Genomic DNA, 17,442 nt, shown 5'->3' with positions numbered 1-17,442 from the left:
ATGTCACGGACACCCTATTTTCTCCATATTAGTGCACTACGTTTGATCAGGGACACTGGTCAAACGTAGTGCACAATATAGGGTGTCGGCGGCGGCAGGCAGGTAGCCTAGCTGTTAAGAGTGTTGGGCCAGTAACTGAAAGGTTGCTGGTTCAAATCCCGGAGCAGACGAGGTGAAAAATCTATCAATGTGCCCTTGAGCAAGGCACTTAACCCCAATCACTCCCGATAAGAGCGTCTGCTAAATGACTAAAATGTCAATGTAAAATGTGTCATTTCAGACTCTGCATACCCTGACCTCTGTATTCTGCTGCATTTGTTCCTGCTAAATCACATCCATCCCCAGACAGCAGTACAGCACTGCATCACACTGCTCTCCCCCACATTCTGACTGCTGAGGTGAGGAAGGAACTGACACAATGTTCTGTTTCCCAGTAAAATAATACTTTCTTTGTTTTTGCTGACCAGTTTTGCATTGTTCTGTTGGCACCAAGTGGCTGGTTCAGTAATGTTCTCAGTTAGTCAGCATCATGGTCTTTGTCATACTGAAACATGGCTACTCTTTAGAATGATCAATCAATGAATCATCAGGATGCCATCATCTGGAAGGAAAGGACTTTGCAGTTTGTACTCCATAAATGTCAGACTGTGTTTCCTACCTCAGTCTATGCATTGAGGTCGCTAGAGATGATTGTTACCACGAAGCATAGGTCCTGTTTGTGACATGGTTGATGCTAACATGCTTCTGACACATGCTGAGATTCCTTCAGGGACATTTATGCTCCTCACCAGACAGGCAGGTAACATTATCTCTGGCCTCCCCACCAGGCAGACAGGGAACATGATCTCTGGCCTCCCCACCAGGCAGACAGGTAACATGATCTCTGGCCTCCCCACCAGGCAGACAGGGAACATGATCTCTGGCCTCCCCACCAGGCAGACAGGGAACATGATCTCTGGCCTCCCCACCAGGCAGACAGGGAACATGATCTCTGGCCTCCCCACCAGGCAGACAGGGAACATGATCTCTGGCCTCCCCACCAGGCAGACAGGGAACATGATCTCTGGCCTCCCCACCAGGCAGACAGGGAACATGATCTCTGGCCTCCCCACCAGGCAGACAGGGAACATGATCTCTGGCCTCCCCACCAGGCAGACAGGGAACATGATCTCTGGCCTCCCCACCAGGCAGACAGGGAACATGATCTCTGGCCTCCCCACCAGGTAGACAGGTAACATGATCTCTGGCCTCCCCACCAGGTAGACAGGGAACATGATCTCTGGCCTCCCCACCAGGCAGGGAACATGATCTCTGGCCTCCCCACTATCCCTGAGTGTACAAAACATTAGGAACACCCCTTTTCCCTTCATAACTGCCTCAGTTCCTCAGGGCCTGGACTCTACAAGGTGTCGAAAGCGTTCCACAGGGATGCTGGCCCATGTTGACTCCAATGCTTCCCACAGTTGTGCCAAGTTGGCTGCATGTCCTTTGGGTGGTAGACCATTGTTGATACACACGGGAAACTGTTGAGCGTGGAAAACCCAGCAGCGTTGCAGTTCTTGACACAAACCGGTGCACCTGGCACCTACCTCCATACCACTTAAATCTTTTGTCTTGCCCATTCACCTTCTGAATGGCACACACACACACACAATCTGTGTCTCAATTGTCCCAAGGCTTAAAAATCCTTCTTTAACCCGTCTTCTCCCCTTCATCTACACTGATTTGAAGTGGATTTAACTGGTGAAATCAATAAGGGATCATTGCTTTCACCTTCATTCACCTGTATATTACTTTTGACAAAATATCGTATTGTTTTGACAATATCACAATATTACTTTTGCGCTACTTGGCTGTACCTGCACTAAAACTCCAGTGTGTTTCCTTCATAGTTTCATAGTTTGTCATCTTCTTTTTAAATAGTAAGACATGTTTTCAGCACTTTTTTATTTCCCTGACTGATCAAAAGCAGTTCTCGTGTCTCTCCCTCGTCCCTCTGCAGCAGACATATGGCGAGCAACATCGAAATCGCAATAAAAATCACAGTATCAAATATAGAATCATGAGAATGGCGTAACATATCCTATCGGCACCTAAGTATGGTGATAATATGGTATGGTGAGGTCCCTGGCATTTCCCAGCCCTAGCAGGCAGGTAACCTGATCTCTGGAGGTTGTTGTTTACACATGTAATGTAGTCTACAGTTCACATGGTGCTTCATGTCTCCATGACTATCAGATCTCTTCAGCAACGTGTGTGTGTCAACCTGTGTGTCTACCTCGCTGTGGAATCCCTCCTTTAGTATAACCTGGTGTGAAACAAACCAGAGCCTCACTGTGTTCGGTGGATCAGTATTACAACAGCTCCCCACAGTGGGTTAACCACCTGGACCCCCCTCACTGGGCGGACCGGGCGGCACGCTGCACCCCTCCAATCTAACCTATGACCAGATCCTAGGCTAATAAAGGAGAGGACAGATAAGAGGAATGGGACAAAGATGGGAGAGATGAGGCTGATAAAGGCCAGTGCTTGAAGGGATAATAATCTGTAGGAAAAGGTCAAATCATCTGTAGAGGCTAACAATAGTGTGTGTTAGATGAACAGCAGGACATGGAGATAAAAGCTCCCTCTTTCTTGTTGTGTAGCAGCTGGCTGAGCTTTTCCCTCCTCCCCCTATGATGCAGAGCACAGTCTCAGGGGCCTTTTCATTGGACAGTGCTGAGGTAAGGTCACCTATGAGTGGCTGTGTGGCTCAATTTATCCCGCCCGCTGCTCTCGCTGTCATCGCTTTCTCTCATCCAGGAGCTGGGAAAACACACGCACACGCACACACTGCCTGCCTGCCTCCAGGGCGCCATTAGGGAGATGCAGTCATCAGCCATCCATGAGTTTGTTAGCTGGATGCTACTCAGGATGCATCAGCAACCACAACAGACACACACGTACAGTCAACCCACAATGTTTGAGTTTCAGACAGTCCGTGACCCATGTATTTTTATGGGTAAGGCTAGTTCCTTCCCCCTCAAACCAGTATGACTCCTTCCTCTCACACAGGCTTCATCCCCTCCTGCTGACATGGAAGGCATTTACATTTTGATGACCATTAAGTCTCTCGGAAGTGCCCACTTCCTCAGGGTCCAAATTGTATTGAACAGACCGTTTCAATTGGACTTCAGCGGGCTGGTGTGAAAAGCCCTGGCTCGATCTCTTTAGATTTGATTAGAAAGGAGTCCTGGAGTGGTGCCTTGGTGGGTGAACAAGCCCCAGCTAGCAGCCTAGTAGTGAGGGAGGAGGGCATATGGGGGTCCATATGCTAAAGAGGTTCCACTGTCTAGACTGTTTACAGGGATTAAGAAACTGGGTGAACAGGACAATGCATATACAGTTATTACTTACTGGGGCCCAGTGGAGACTGGATTCATATACAGTTATTATTTACTGGGGCCCAGTGGAGACTGGATTCATATACAGTTATTACTTACTGGGGCCCAGTGGAGACTGGATTCATATACAGTTATTACTTACTGGGGCCCAGTGGAGACTGGATTCATATACAGTTATTATTTACTGGGGCCCAGTGGGGAGTGGATTCATATACAGTTATTACTTACTGGGGCCCAGTGGAGACTGGATTCATATGCAGTTATTACTTACTGGGGCCCAGTGGAGACTGGATTCATATACAGTTATTATTTACTGGGGCCCAGTAGAGACTGGATTCATATACAGTTATTACTTACTGGGGCCCAGTGGAGACTGGATTCATATACAGCTATTACTTACTGGGGCCCAGTGGAGACTGGATTCATATGCAGTTATTACTTACTGGGGCCCAGTGGAGACTGGATTCATATACAGTTATTATTTACTGGGGCCCAGTGGAGACTGGATTCATATACAGTTATTACTTACTGGGGCCCAGTGGGGAGTGGATTCATATACAGTTATTACTTACTGGGGCCCAGTGGAGACTGGATTCATATACAGTTATATTACTTACTGGGGCCCAGTGGGGAGTGGATTTGTGTGGTAGACAATGCAGATTAGAGAGGCTGCCCAGTGTCTGCCCCTAGGCTGGGAATAGAGGGCACAAGTGGCTGCATGGCAGTGGAATTTATGCCAGTTATTGGCCATGTCCTGTGTGCCCATGCAGTCACAGTGAAGGATAGAGGGGGGTGAACCACAACATCACAATGAAGGATAGAGGGGGGTGAACCACAACGTCACAGTGAAGGATAGAGGGGGGTGAACCACAACGTCACAATGAAGGATAGAGGGGGGTGAACCACAACGTCACAGTGAAGGATAGAGGGGGGTGAACCACAACGTCACAGTGAAGGATAGAGGGGGATGAATCACAACGTCACAGTGAAGGAAGAGGGGGGTGAACCACAACGTCACAGTGAAGGATAGAGGGGGGTGAATCACAACGTCACAGTGAAGGAAGAGGGGGGTGAATCACAACGTCACAGTGAAGGATAGAGGGGGTGAATCACAACGTCACAGTGAAGGATAGAGGGTGGTGAACCACAACGTCACAGTGAAGGATAGAGGGTGGTGAACCACAACGTCACAGTGAAGGATAGAGGGTGGTGAACCACAACGTCACAGTGAAGAATAGAGGGGGTGAATCACAATGTCACAGTGAAGGCTATGAATCTTTATATGATATGTGATTTGTGTCCCTTCTGAATTCACTATTTCGGAGGCCAGTTATGAAATGGAGGAAGAGACCTGAAGCCACAGCGATGATGGAAAGGTTTTTGTTTTTGGAGAACTGTGTGTGTGATGCCAGAGAGTATCACTAAAGATGGACGCTTCCTCATCTCTCTGTTTTATCAGTCTTTTAGAATTCTTCCTCACTCTTTGTCAACAATAGCCTATTTGTGGTCAATAAAGGTGTATTTACTGTCCTCAAACCGGTCTCCCTCTTGTAGTATTTATCTGCCTTTATCCAGTCTCCCTCTCATCACCTCATTCTCCGCACAGTTTGTTGTTCATTTAATGCACTTTTCAAACTCATTCCTCGGAGGGCAGAGTGTCTCTGGGCTTTCGCTGTTCCCTTGTACTTGATGAAATTAGGTTACTATTTAGTAAGGATCTCCCCTCACCTGGTTGTCTAGGTCTTAATTGAAAGGAAAAACCAGCAGACACTGGGCCCCCCATGGAAATGACTGAGTTTGACACTCCTGATCTAATGTTTGAATAATAAACAGCTGTAAGGCAAGTTTGCACTGAAGTCTGCCTGCTTATTCTTAGCAGTCAGTGTTTTGTGTAGTGCTTGGTGTAGATTTCACATTTCACTGTGTATCTCTCGCCTCTCATCATTTCTCCTGTTTGAGAACGATCCCCTCCAGCTGCCTACCACTTCTCAGTTAGCTATGGAAAATCCAGCTGGCTTGCTCCTCCTGAAATATTGATCAAAACTCAACATCCCTTAAGTTGTCATTTGCAAAGTGCACCGCTGTAACAGATACTCAGGGCTTCCGAGTGGCGCAGTGGTCTCAGGCACTGCATCTCAGTGCTAGAGGCGTCACTACAGATATCCTGGTTCCAATCCAGGCTGTATCACAACCGTCCGTGATTGGGAGTCCTATAGGGCGGCGCACAATTGGCCCAGCGTCATCCGGGTTTGGGCCTCTCGGTAGGCCGTCATTGTAAATAAGAATTTGTTCTTAATTAACTTGCCTAGTTAAATAATTGTTTTTTAATACAAAACATGAACAAAAAATAAAGAAACCGATATTCTGACAGATCATGATCTTTCCGTTCAAATTCATGGATTTTGCAACAGAATTCTTTAACCTTCTCCTCCATGTAAAGGTTTAAGATATTCTCTGAAGTCAGTCTTGGCTGAATGCATTGTGATACTGATAGGACAGGTCTTTTTCCAAATGCTGGCCTAACCTAGTTCTTTTCCCCCATTTGAGACTTCCAGGAAGCAGGTGTGAAGAAGGGTGATCTTTTGCAAGTCGTGATAGGCTGGCTGTTGCTGTCGAAATGAGCCTTTCTGGGAAATGTCCAATGGTTCCACCTCTCTGGCTGTTCTTTAGGGCATGGTTCCACCTCTCTGGCTGTTCTTTAGGGCATGGTTCCACCTCTCTGGCTGTTCTTTAGGGCATAGTTCCACCTCTCTGGCTGTTCTTTAGGGCATGGTTCCACCTCTCTGGCTGTTCTTTAGGGCATGGTTCCACCTCTCTGGCTGTTCTTTAGGGCATGGTTCCACCTCTCTGGCTGTTCTTTAGGGCATGGTTCCACCTCTCTGGCTGTTCTCTAGGGCATGGTTCCACCTCTCTGGCTGTTCTCAAGGGCATGATTCTACCTCTCTGGCTGTTCTTTATGGCATGGTTCCACCTCTCTGGCTGTTCTTTAGGGCATGGTTCCACCTCTCTGGCTGTTCTTTAGGGCATGGTTCCACCTCTCTGGCTGTTCTTTAGGGCATGGTTCCCAACCGGTGTGCCGCGGCAGAAACTCTCAGCTGCGCAGCCAAACTTTTCCTAATCTTGATGATTCTTTTGGAACAATCACCTGTGGAATGCACATGGGATGTTGACTTGGGAGCACCAGTGGGGGTCAGATAAAACAAGTCCAGTGTTCTCAGGCCGTTGTATCATTTGAGGGGCGCATCATTTGACTTTGTCTGTGAAAACCATTAGCGCAGGTAATCTAACTAGGTTTACCAGTAGCCAGAGTCATTTATTTCTTAATTATATGGCTCTGGGCGTAGCTATACCGCAGCCTCTGCCGTAGAAACAAACAGAGCATGGCTTGATGTCAGTGGTTGCACATTTACATGCAGAAAACTGCTCGTCTCTAGAACAAACTGTTAACTAAAGACCTATTTTACCGGAGCTAAAAACATTATTTCTGGTGCAGATTTGCGGAACTCTCTTAAATGGTACTTACAAGTTTAACCATCATGAGTAAGGAACTATGAAAACTAGGAGAATATTTCAAATAATAAAATCATTGAATGTATAAAGAAAACATTTGCTACAGAAAATTCCTGATTTGCAGTACGGAGGTCATTACCACTACATACATGAATAGGGAAAATGTGTGCCACGGAATGTTCTATCCCATCAAGGTGTGCCACGGTTAAGAAAAGGTTGGGAGCCACTGTCTTAGGGAAGTCAGTGGGATTCAGACTGGCCTGTCATCTGTTTAGCTCTTCTGTGGAGATGGACAGAAGAGTTGTGCTTTTTCTGTCTGTCTTTGTCCTTGTAACATTGTGAAGAGCCCCCCCCCCCAGAAAAGGCTGTTTTTTTCTGGTTGCCACTTCCTTGGGCTGTATTGTACTGTGTTTGTATTTGCTGCAGTGGGACCTCTTGGAAAAGGTCTCTCTTACTGTAGATAGCCACGGTTTTGCTCTTATCTCATCCTATCTCCCCTGACACCTGTGGCCTTAGTTGAGTCACTCCTCTTCAGAGAGGAAGTGTTTAGTTCTCCAACGAGGCAGAACAAACGGGTACAGCTGTTTTGACTGAACAGAAACACCATCTGTGTGTACCACTGCTACGTAGCTAATGAGAACAAGTCACCCAATGCAACTGTAGATTACAGCCTTTTCATTTCTCACATTGCCTCCCATTCCTCTCCTGTTGTGTCACTGTTGTGTCACTGTTGTGTAGCCTACTTGACAAACTTAGGGTTCAGATATGTAACCTCTCAAACCGAGTAGCTGGAAAATCCCCCAACTTCCCTCTTCCTGTCCCTCAGAAGTTGATCATTCCTTGACCCCCCCCCATGACTGAATAAGACCTGTCTAGCCTGCCTGTGTACTAGAGGAGGAAGTAGAAACAGCTGCTGACAGGACAGCAGACCACAGAGCTCCACTCCGCCACTAGCTGTTATCTACAGCCCTGTTAAAGCAGCATGAGGGAGGGGAGAGACCGAGGGGACTGGAAGCTTGTCCAAGTCTAAGGTAGTCCTGTCTGAAAGCAGAGAGAGGCCCAGGCCACACCAGCTGTGGACTGCAGATGCACCCGGGAGGCTAGTGTGTGAGTGTCTCACAGCACTCCTTTCAGCAGGAAGTGTGTTAGCGTAGAGGTTATTTTTAAGATGTCCTCCATGGGATATGCTGCTGGAATCAGACTCATGCTATTGTTTTGTTTTAGTCCGGTCCGTGTCTGGCTCCGAACAGAGAGCAGCTTCCCCTCCTGGTGTGTGTGTGTGTGTGTGTGTGTGTGTGTGTGTGTCTTGTAAGATGAGTCTGTGCCACAAGGGGGACATGCAGTACTACACCCCCCCATACACACCCTCAGCTTCCCCAGGGGCATTATGATGTCACTTCCTTGATTGCCGTGTCAGGCTTGGCACTCCCAGCAGTCTGCTAGTCCCAGAGGAGGGAGTGTGACCGCGGATGCCGTCTGCTGGGTCGGTCTGAAGCTCAGGACACTGACCTCCTGACTGTGAAGCTGATGCTAGAGGCTGAGTGAAGGGTGTCCTGTTGTGGTGGTCTAGTTGTTGTTTAGATGAAACAAGCCCTGTTTGTAGTGTAGGCTGTTAGTTTACTGCCTCACCTTCCCTCTTAACACATGTTTAGATGAAACAAGCCCTGTTTGTAGTGTAGGCTGTTAGTTTACTGCCTCACCTTCCCTCTTAACACACGTTTAGATGAAACAAGCCCTGTTTGTAGTGTAGGCTAATACATTGAGTTCCAAAAGTATTGGGGACAGTGACACATTTTGTGACATTGCATGCTATGAATATGGGACCAAATATTTTTGGTACTACTTTAATACACATAAGTGAATTTGTCCCAATACTTTTGGTCCCCTAAAATGGGGGAACTAGGTTTAGGAATGCTGTCATTTCTAAACGGTTCAACCGATATGGATGAAAATACCCTCAAATTTAAAGCTGACAGTTTGTCATTGTATCATTTCAAATTCATAGTGCTGGAGTACAGAGCCAAAATTACACATTTGTCACTTTCCCAATACTGTTGGAGCTCACTGTTATGTTTCTTCCTATAGATGAAACGAGCTGCTTCGTCTTGAAATGGGACAACAGATGCTCCTCACCCTGAAGGGCCTAGTCTCATCCAACGATACATGTTCCATTGGCTAACTAACTAGGCCTAATTTAATTTCACTACCATGAGTCCAGACCTCCACCGGATAAGGAGCTCTTCCTGTTGATGATCATGTAATACACTTCTGGAAACATTAATGGTTCATTTTCTCATTTCTCCAAGGCCTACTACTAAAACCACATTATTATTGATACATTATTTTATACAGAACTTTTTATTTTAACATTCATTAATCATGATGTGTAGCATGTTTAAGAGCCTAATAACACGAGTAGAATCAGTCTTCATTGAATTAGCCCATTTGCCTATATAATGTTTTCTATAATGCTTAGTTACTACATTACCCATCAGAGTTAGGCTATGTCTAGTGGTTACACCTACTTCCTGGGGGAGGGGGCTGTTATCTGCATGGTGTTGGCTCAGTCTTATTGGTCATCACTTACTATGATGCTTTAGAAAGGGGTTCTGTGTGGAGCTAGGTCAATAGGAGGCACCACTGTCACTCTCCCCATCTGGCCTTTTGGAGGTGAAATCAATGCCCCTTTTTCTCTCTAAAGGACCCTCTCCTGGTATTGGGTCACCATCTGCCAGTGGGATCCCCGCCCGACCATCCTCCATTTTAACAACGTAAGGAATCTACGGGCAGCTCAGTGTCTACAGCTCATCAGCCTCTTGTGCTGATGTTCCATTCTATTAGAGGACCAATGTGCATCCATCCGCTGGGCTTGTTGCTGCAGGAATCAGGCTGTTGAGTTACTGTGTGATTCATGTAATGTGGGCTGGCTGGGTTATTTAATGATTTCTAGTTCTTATATATTCTAGTTATTTATAATGAATGTTGACTGAGTGCTGTGGGGATGTTGTGTTAGATTAGAACACAGACCATACCTTGAAACAGACAGACTGAAACAGCATTAAGAGGTTAGGCTATGTTATTGTGTCGCCACGCATCTCTCCTGTTCTGATGGTGGCGTGGATCCTCACCGTCCTCTCACTGACACACCACCACATTGTGAGGAGCTTCCAGATCAATTCTATCAGATGTAGATATGGTGATGTTGGTGAGGTCTCTGACCCTTGAGTAGCCTAGAGAGACGATCAGTCCTTTTAGAAGGATCAAAATATCACCTGGATCTGTGTGTTTCCAAGCTGTTTTAGGCCCTGTAGGGTGTAGGAACATAGTCCCTCTGCTAACATGCAGCGCCAGCCGAACATCCCCCAGTGGTCCCATCAGTCCACAGACTTCCACTGCGTTCCCTCTGTATCCTGTATGATATTAGGTGTACAGCAAGCCAGGCCTGTCTGTTAGGTTAAATACATCCTGTCATATTAAGGCAGGGGGGTTATTCATCTGCCTCAGCTGTCGTTAGAGAGGGACACTGACTGACCCAGGGAATCACTAACGTTGTTTTTGGCAGCTGTGGATATACCCTGGAAAGGCAATGTACGGCATCTGCCTAAGCTGTTCAGCACGCATACAGGCTGCTGCAAACACACATGTTCATGCGCACACACACCTGAGGCACAATCTGTCCCATGTGTGTGTGTCCCTTCTGTGTACGCGTTGTGTGTGTGTGTGTGTGTTGCCGTGGTGAGGACTGAGATAAAGGGATAATTAGCCCCAGAGGACAGAGCTCTCTGTGTCTCTCCCTCTCTCTCTCTCTCTCTCTCTCTCTCTCTTGGGACGGTAACGTTAAGGGGTGAGAGGGAGACAGGCTGCAGGGACGGTAATGTTAAGGGGTGAGAGGGAGACAGGGACGGTAACGTTAAGGGGTGAGAGGGAGGTAGTGGCAGGCTGCTATGTCCCATCCTTTACCCCTCTTCATCGTAGATTTCTACTGTACTAGTCAAATAGCCACACAACATAGGAAGGAAGGAAGGAAGGAAGGAAGGAAGGAAGGAAGGAAGGAAGGAAGGAAGGAAGGAAGGAAGGAAGGAAGGAAGGAAGGAAGGAAGGAAGGAAGGAAGGAAGGAAGGAAGGAAGGGCTTATGCCTTGTCGGTGACTTGTGAGTGTGCATGCTTCATGTATTTGTACACTTTGCATTCAATCATAAGCACACACACAGACACACACACCCCAACTGAATTCCTTAGGCTATGTATGTTTCCTATGTACTGGGTTCACAGAGCTGAGTGGTGTAGCTCTCCCAGCGATATGAATGCTGGTCCTCCTGAACCTTAATAGGTGTCTGAAACAGAGCCAGCTACTGTGTTGCAGCCTGCAGCTCTCCCTGGCTGTCTCTCTGAACCCCACTATTTTCTATAGTTAGACTGTTCTGTTGTTACCATGGCGCCCTAGAAGCAGCCTAAGCACAGAGCTCCTGTAGGTGTGTACATATGAAGTCATTTTTGTAGGTGTTATTAATGGTTGATAGTTTTAGATAGCAGAGTGTTTATTGCACGTATCTGGTGTTTTTCAGCCATGGATTTGTAGATTGACTGACAGGTTAACATGTTTTTCAGCCATGGATTTGCAGATTGACTGACAGGTTAACATGTTTTTGAGCCATGGATTTGCAGATTGACTGACAGGTTAACATGTTTTTGAGCCATGGATTTGCAGATTGACTGACAGGTTAACATGTTTTTCAGCCATGGATTTGTAGATTGACTGACAGGTTAACATGTTTTTGAGCCATGGATTTGTAGATTGACTGACAGGTTAACATGTTTTTCAGCCATGGATTTGCAGATTGACTGACAGGTTAACATGTTTTTGAGCCATGGATTTGCAGATTGACTGACAGGTTATCATGTTTTTGAGCCATGGATTTGCAGATTGACTGACAGGTTATCATGTTTTTGAGCCATGGATTTGCAGATTGACTGACAGGTTAACATGTTTTTGAGCCATGGATTTGTAGATTGACTGACAGGTTAACATGTTTTTGAGCCATGGATTTGCAGATTGACTGACAGGTTAACATGTTTTTGAGCCATGGATTTGCAGATTGACTGACAGGTTAACATGTTTTTGAGCCATGGATTTGCAGATTGACTGACAGGTTAACATGTTTTTGAGCCATGGATTTGCAGATTGACTGACAGGTTAACATGTTTTTGAGCCATGGATTTGCAGATTGACTGACAGGTTAACATGTTTTTGAGCCATGGATTTGCAGATTGACTGACAGGTTATCATGTTTTTGAGCCATGGATTTGCAGATTGACTGACAGGTTAACATGTTTTTGAGCCATGGATTTGCAGATTGACTGACAGGTTAACATGTTTTTCAGCCATGGATTTGCAGATTGACTGACAGGTTATCATGTTTTTGAGCCATGGATTTGCAGATTGACTGACAGGTTATCATGTTTTTGAGCCATGGATTTGTAGATTGACTGACAGGTTAACATGTTTTTGAGCCATGGATTTGCAGATTGACTGACAGGTTAACATGTTTTTGAGCCATGGATTTGTAGATTGACTGACAGGTTAACATGTTTTTGAGCCATGGATTTGCAGATTGACTGACAGGTTAACATGTTTTTGAGCCATGGATTTGTAGATTGACTGACAGGTTAACATGTTTTTGAGCCATGGATTTGCAGATTGACTGACAGGTTATCATGTTTTTGAGCCATGGATTTGCAGATTGACTGACAGGTTAACATGTTTTTGAGCCATGGATTTGCAGATTGACTGACAGGTTAACATGTTTTTGAGCCATGGATTTGCAGATTGACTGACAGGTTAACATGTTTTTGAGCCATGGATTTGTAGATTGACTGACAGGTTAACATGTTTTTGAGCCATGGATTTGCAGATTGACTGACAGGTTAACATGTTTTTGAGCCATGGATTTGCAGATTGACTGACAGGTTAACATGTTTTTGAGCCATGGATTTGTAGATTGACTGACAGGTTAACATGTTTTTGAGCCATGGATTTGTAGATTGACTGACAGGTTAACATGTTTTTGAGCCATGGATTTGCAGATTGACTGACAGGTTAACATGTTTTTCAGCCATGGATTTGTAGATTGACTGACAGGTTAACATGTTTTTGAGCCATGGATTTGTAGATTGACTGACAGGTTAACATGTTTTTCAGCCATGGATTTGTAGATTGACTGACAGGTTAACATGTTTTTGAGCCATGGATTTGCAGATTGACTGACAGGTTAACATGTTTTTCAGCCATGGATTTGTAGATTGACTGACAGGTTAACATGTTTTTGAGCCATGGATTTGCAGATTGACTGACAGGTTAACATGTTTTTCAGCCATGGATTTGCAGATTGACTGACAGGTTAACATGTTTTTGAGCCATGGATTTGTAGATTGACTGACAGGTTAACATGTTTTTGAGCCATGGATTTGCAGATTGACTGACAGGTTAACATGTTTTTGAGCCATGGATTTGCAGATTGACTGACAGGTTATCATGTTTTTGAGCCATGGATTTGCAGATTGACTGACAGGTTATCATGTTTTTGAGCCATGGATTTGCAGATTGACTGACAGGTTAACATGTTTTTGAGCCATGGATTTGCAGATTGACTGACAGGTTAACATGTTTTTGAGCCATGGATTTGCAGATTGACTGACAGGTTAACATGTTTTTGAGCCATGGATTTGCAGATTGACTGACAGGTTAACATGTTTTTGAGCCATGGATTTGCAGATTGACTGACAGGTTAACATGTTTTTGAGCCATGGATTTGCAGATTGACTGACAGGTTAACATGTTTTTGAGCCATGGATTTGCAGATTGACTGACAGGTTAACATGTTTTTGAGCCATGGATTTGTAGATTGACTGACAGGTTAACATGTTTTTGAGCCATGGATTTGCAGATTGACTGACAGGTTAACATGTTTTTCAGCCATGGATTTGTAGATTGACTGACAGGTTATCATGTTTTTGAGCCATGGATTTGTAGATTGACTGACAGGTTAACATGTTTTTGAGCCATGGATTTGCAGATTGACTGACAGGTTAACATGTTTTTGAGCCATGGATTTGTAGATTGACTGACAGGTTATCATGTTTTTGAGCCATGGATTTGCAGATTGACTGACAGGTTAACATGTTTTTGAGCCATGGATTTGTAGATTGACTGACAGGTTAACATGTTTTTGAGCCATGGATTTGCAGATTGACTGACAGGTTAACATGTTTTTGAGCCATGGATTTGCAGATTGACTGACAGGTTAACATGTTTTTGAGCCATGGATTTGTAGATTGACTGACAGGTTAACATGTTTTTGAGCCATGGATTTGCAGATTGACTGACAGGTTAACATGTTTTTGAGCCATGGATTTGCAGATTGACTGACAGGTTAACATGTTTTTGAGCCATGGATTTGTAGATTGACTGACAGGTTATCATGTTTTTGAGCCATGGATTTGCAGATTGACTGACAGGTTAACATGTTTTTGAGCCATGGATTTGCAGATTGACTGACAGGTTATCATGTTTTTGAGCCATGGATTTGTAGATTGACTGACAGGTTATCATGTTTTTGAGCCATGGATTTGCAGATTGACTGACAGGTTAACATGTTTTTGAGCCATGGATTTGCAGATTGACTGACAGGTTATCATGTTTTTGAGCCATGGATTTGCAGATTGACTGACAGGTTAACATGTTTTTGAGCCATGGATTTGTAGATTGACTGACAGGTTAACATGTTTTTGAGCCATGGATTTGCAGATTGACTGACAGGTTAACATGTTTTTGAGCCATGGATTTGTAGATTGACTGACAGGTTAACATGTTTTTGAGCCATGGATTTGTAGATTGACTGACAGGTTAACATGTTTTTGAGCCATGGATTTGCAGATTGACTGACAGGTTAACATGTTTTTCAGCCATGGATTTGCAGATTGACTGACAGGTTAACATGTTTTTCAGCCATGGATTTGTAGATTGACTGACAGGTTAACATGTTTTTGAGCCATGGATTTGCAGATTGACTGACAGGTTAACATGTTTTTGAGCCATGGATTTGCAGATTGACTGACAGGTTAACATGTTTTTGAGCCATGGATTTGTAGATTGACTGACAGGTTAACATGTTTTTCAGCCATGGATTTGCAGATTGACTGACAGGTTAACATGTTTTTGAGCCATGGATTTGCAGATTGACTGACAGGTTAACATGTTTTTGAGCCATGGATTTGCAGATTGACTGACAGGTTAACATGTTTTTGAGCCATGGATTTGTAGATTGACTGACAGGTTAACATGTTTTTGAGCCATGGATTTGCAGATTGACTGACAGGTTAACATGTTTTTGAGCCATGGATTTGTAGATTGACTGACAGGTTAACATGTTTTTGAGCCATGGATTTGCAGATTGACTGACAGGTTAACATGTTTTTCAGCCATGGATTTGCAGATTGACTGACAGGTTAACATGTTTTTGAGCCATGGATTTGCAGATTGACTGACAGGTTATCATGTTTTTGAGCCATGGATTTGCAGATTGACTGACAGGTTATCATGTTTTTGAGCCATGGATTTGCAGATTGACTGACAGGTTAACATGTTTTTGAGCCATGGATTTGTAGATTGACTGACAGGTTAACATGTTTTTGAGCCATGGATTTGCAGATTGACTGACAGGTTAACATGTTTTTGAGCCATGGATTTGCAGATTGACTGACAGGTTAACATGTTTTTGAGCCATGGATTTGCAGATTGACTGACAGGTTAACATGTTTTTGAGCCATGGATTTGCAGTTTGACTGACAGGTTAACATGTTTTTGAGCCATGGATTTGCAGATTGACTGACAGGTTAACATGTTTTTGAGCCATGGATTTGCAGATTGACTGACAGGTTATCATGTTTTTGAGCCATGGATTTGCAGATTGACTGACAGGTTATCATGTTTTTGAGCCATGGATTTGCAGATTGACTGACAGGTTAACATGTTTTTGAGCCATGGATTTGCAGATTGACTGACAGGTTAACATGTTTTTCAGCCATGGATTTGCAGATTGACTGACAGGTTATCATGTTTTTGAGCCATGGATTTGCAGATTGACTGACAGGTTATCATGTTTTTGAGCCATGGATTTGTAGATTGACTGACAGGTTAACATGTTTTTGAGCCATGGATTTGCAGATTGACTGACAGGTTAACATGTTTTTGAGCCATGGATTTGTAGATTGACTGACAGGTTAACATGTTTTTGAGCCATGGATTTGCAGATTGACTGACAGGTTAACATGTTTTTGAGCCATGGATTTGTAGATTGACTGACAGGTTAACATGTTTTTGAGCCATGGATTTGCAGATTGACTGACAGGTTATCATGTTTTTGAGCCATGGATTTGCAGATTGACTGACAGGTTAACATGTTTTTGAGCCATGGATTTGCAGATTGACTGACAGGTTAACATGTTTTTGAGCCATGGATTTGCAGATTGACTGACAGGTTAACATGTTTTTGAGCCATGGATTTGTAGATTGACTGACAGGTTAACATGTTTTTGAGCCATGGATTTGCAGATTGACTGACAGGTTAACATGTTTTTGAGCCATGGATTTGCAGATTGACTGACAGGTTAACATGTTTTTGAGCCATGGATTTGTAGATTGACTGACAGGTTAACATGTTTTTGAGCCATGGATTTGTAGATTGACTGACAGGTTAACATGTTTTTGAGCCATGGATTTGCAGATTGACTGACAGGTTAACATGTTTTTCAGCCATGGATTTGTAGATTGACTGACAGGTTAACATGTTTTTGAGCCATGGATTTGTAGATTGACTGACAGGTTAACATGTTTTTCAGCCATGGATTTGTAGATTGACTGACAGGTTAACATGTTTTTGAGCCATGGATTTGCAGATTGACTGACAGGTTAACATGTTTTTCAGCCATGGATTTGTAGATTGACTGACAGGTTAACATGTTTTTGAGCCATGGATTTGCAGATTGACTGACAGGTTAACATGTTTTTCAGCCATGGATTTGCAGATTGACTGACAGGTTAACATGTTTTTGAGCCATGGATTTGTAGATTGACTGACAGGTTAACATGTTTTTGAGCCATGGATTTGCAGATTGACTGACAGGTTAACATGTTTTTGAGCCATGGATTTGCAGATTGACTGACAGGTTATCATGTTTTTGAGCCATGGATTTGCAGATTGACTGACAGGTTATCATGTTTTTGAGCCATGGATTTGCAGATTGACTGACAGGTTAACATGTTTTTGAGCCATGGATTTGCAGATTGACTGACAGGTTAACATGTTTTTGAGCCATGGATTTGCAGATTGACTGACAGGTTAACATGTTTTTGAGCCATGGATTTGCAGATTGACTGACAGGTTAACATGTTTTTGAGCCATGGATTTGCAGATTGACTGACAGGTTAACATGTTTTTGAGCCATGGATTTGCAGATTGACTGACAGGTTAACATGTTTTTGAGCCATGGA

The 17,442-nt window shown here is 44.1% G+C and overlaps 1 protein-coding gene across 6 annotated transcripts in view; it reads left to right on the top strand.

Annotated features, from left to right (window-relative positions):
* The window catches only part of LOC110527298 (arf-GAP with GTPase, ANK repeat and PH domain-containing protein 1), a 263,886-nt gene that overhangs the window by 3,437 nt on the left and 243,007 nt on the right, over positions 1-17,442 (top strand). The window lies entirely within an intron of this gene.

The sequence above is a fragment of the Oncorhynchus mykiss genome, chromosome 7 (assembly GCF_057628025.1).
Source record: "Oncorhynchus mykiss isolate SJ-2025 chromosome 7, ASM5762802v1, whole genome shotgun sequence".
NCBI lineage: Eukaryota > Metazoa > Chordata > Actinopteri > Salmoniformes > Salmonidae > Oncorhynchus > Oncorhynchus mykiss.
The sequence above is the reverse complement of the archived record's forward strand: the minus strand, read 5'-3'. Positions and strand labels throughout refer to the sequence as shown.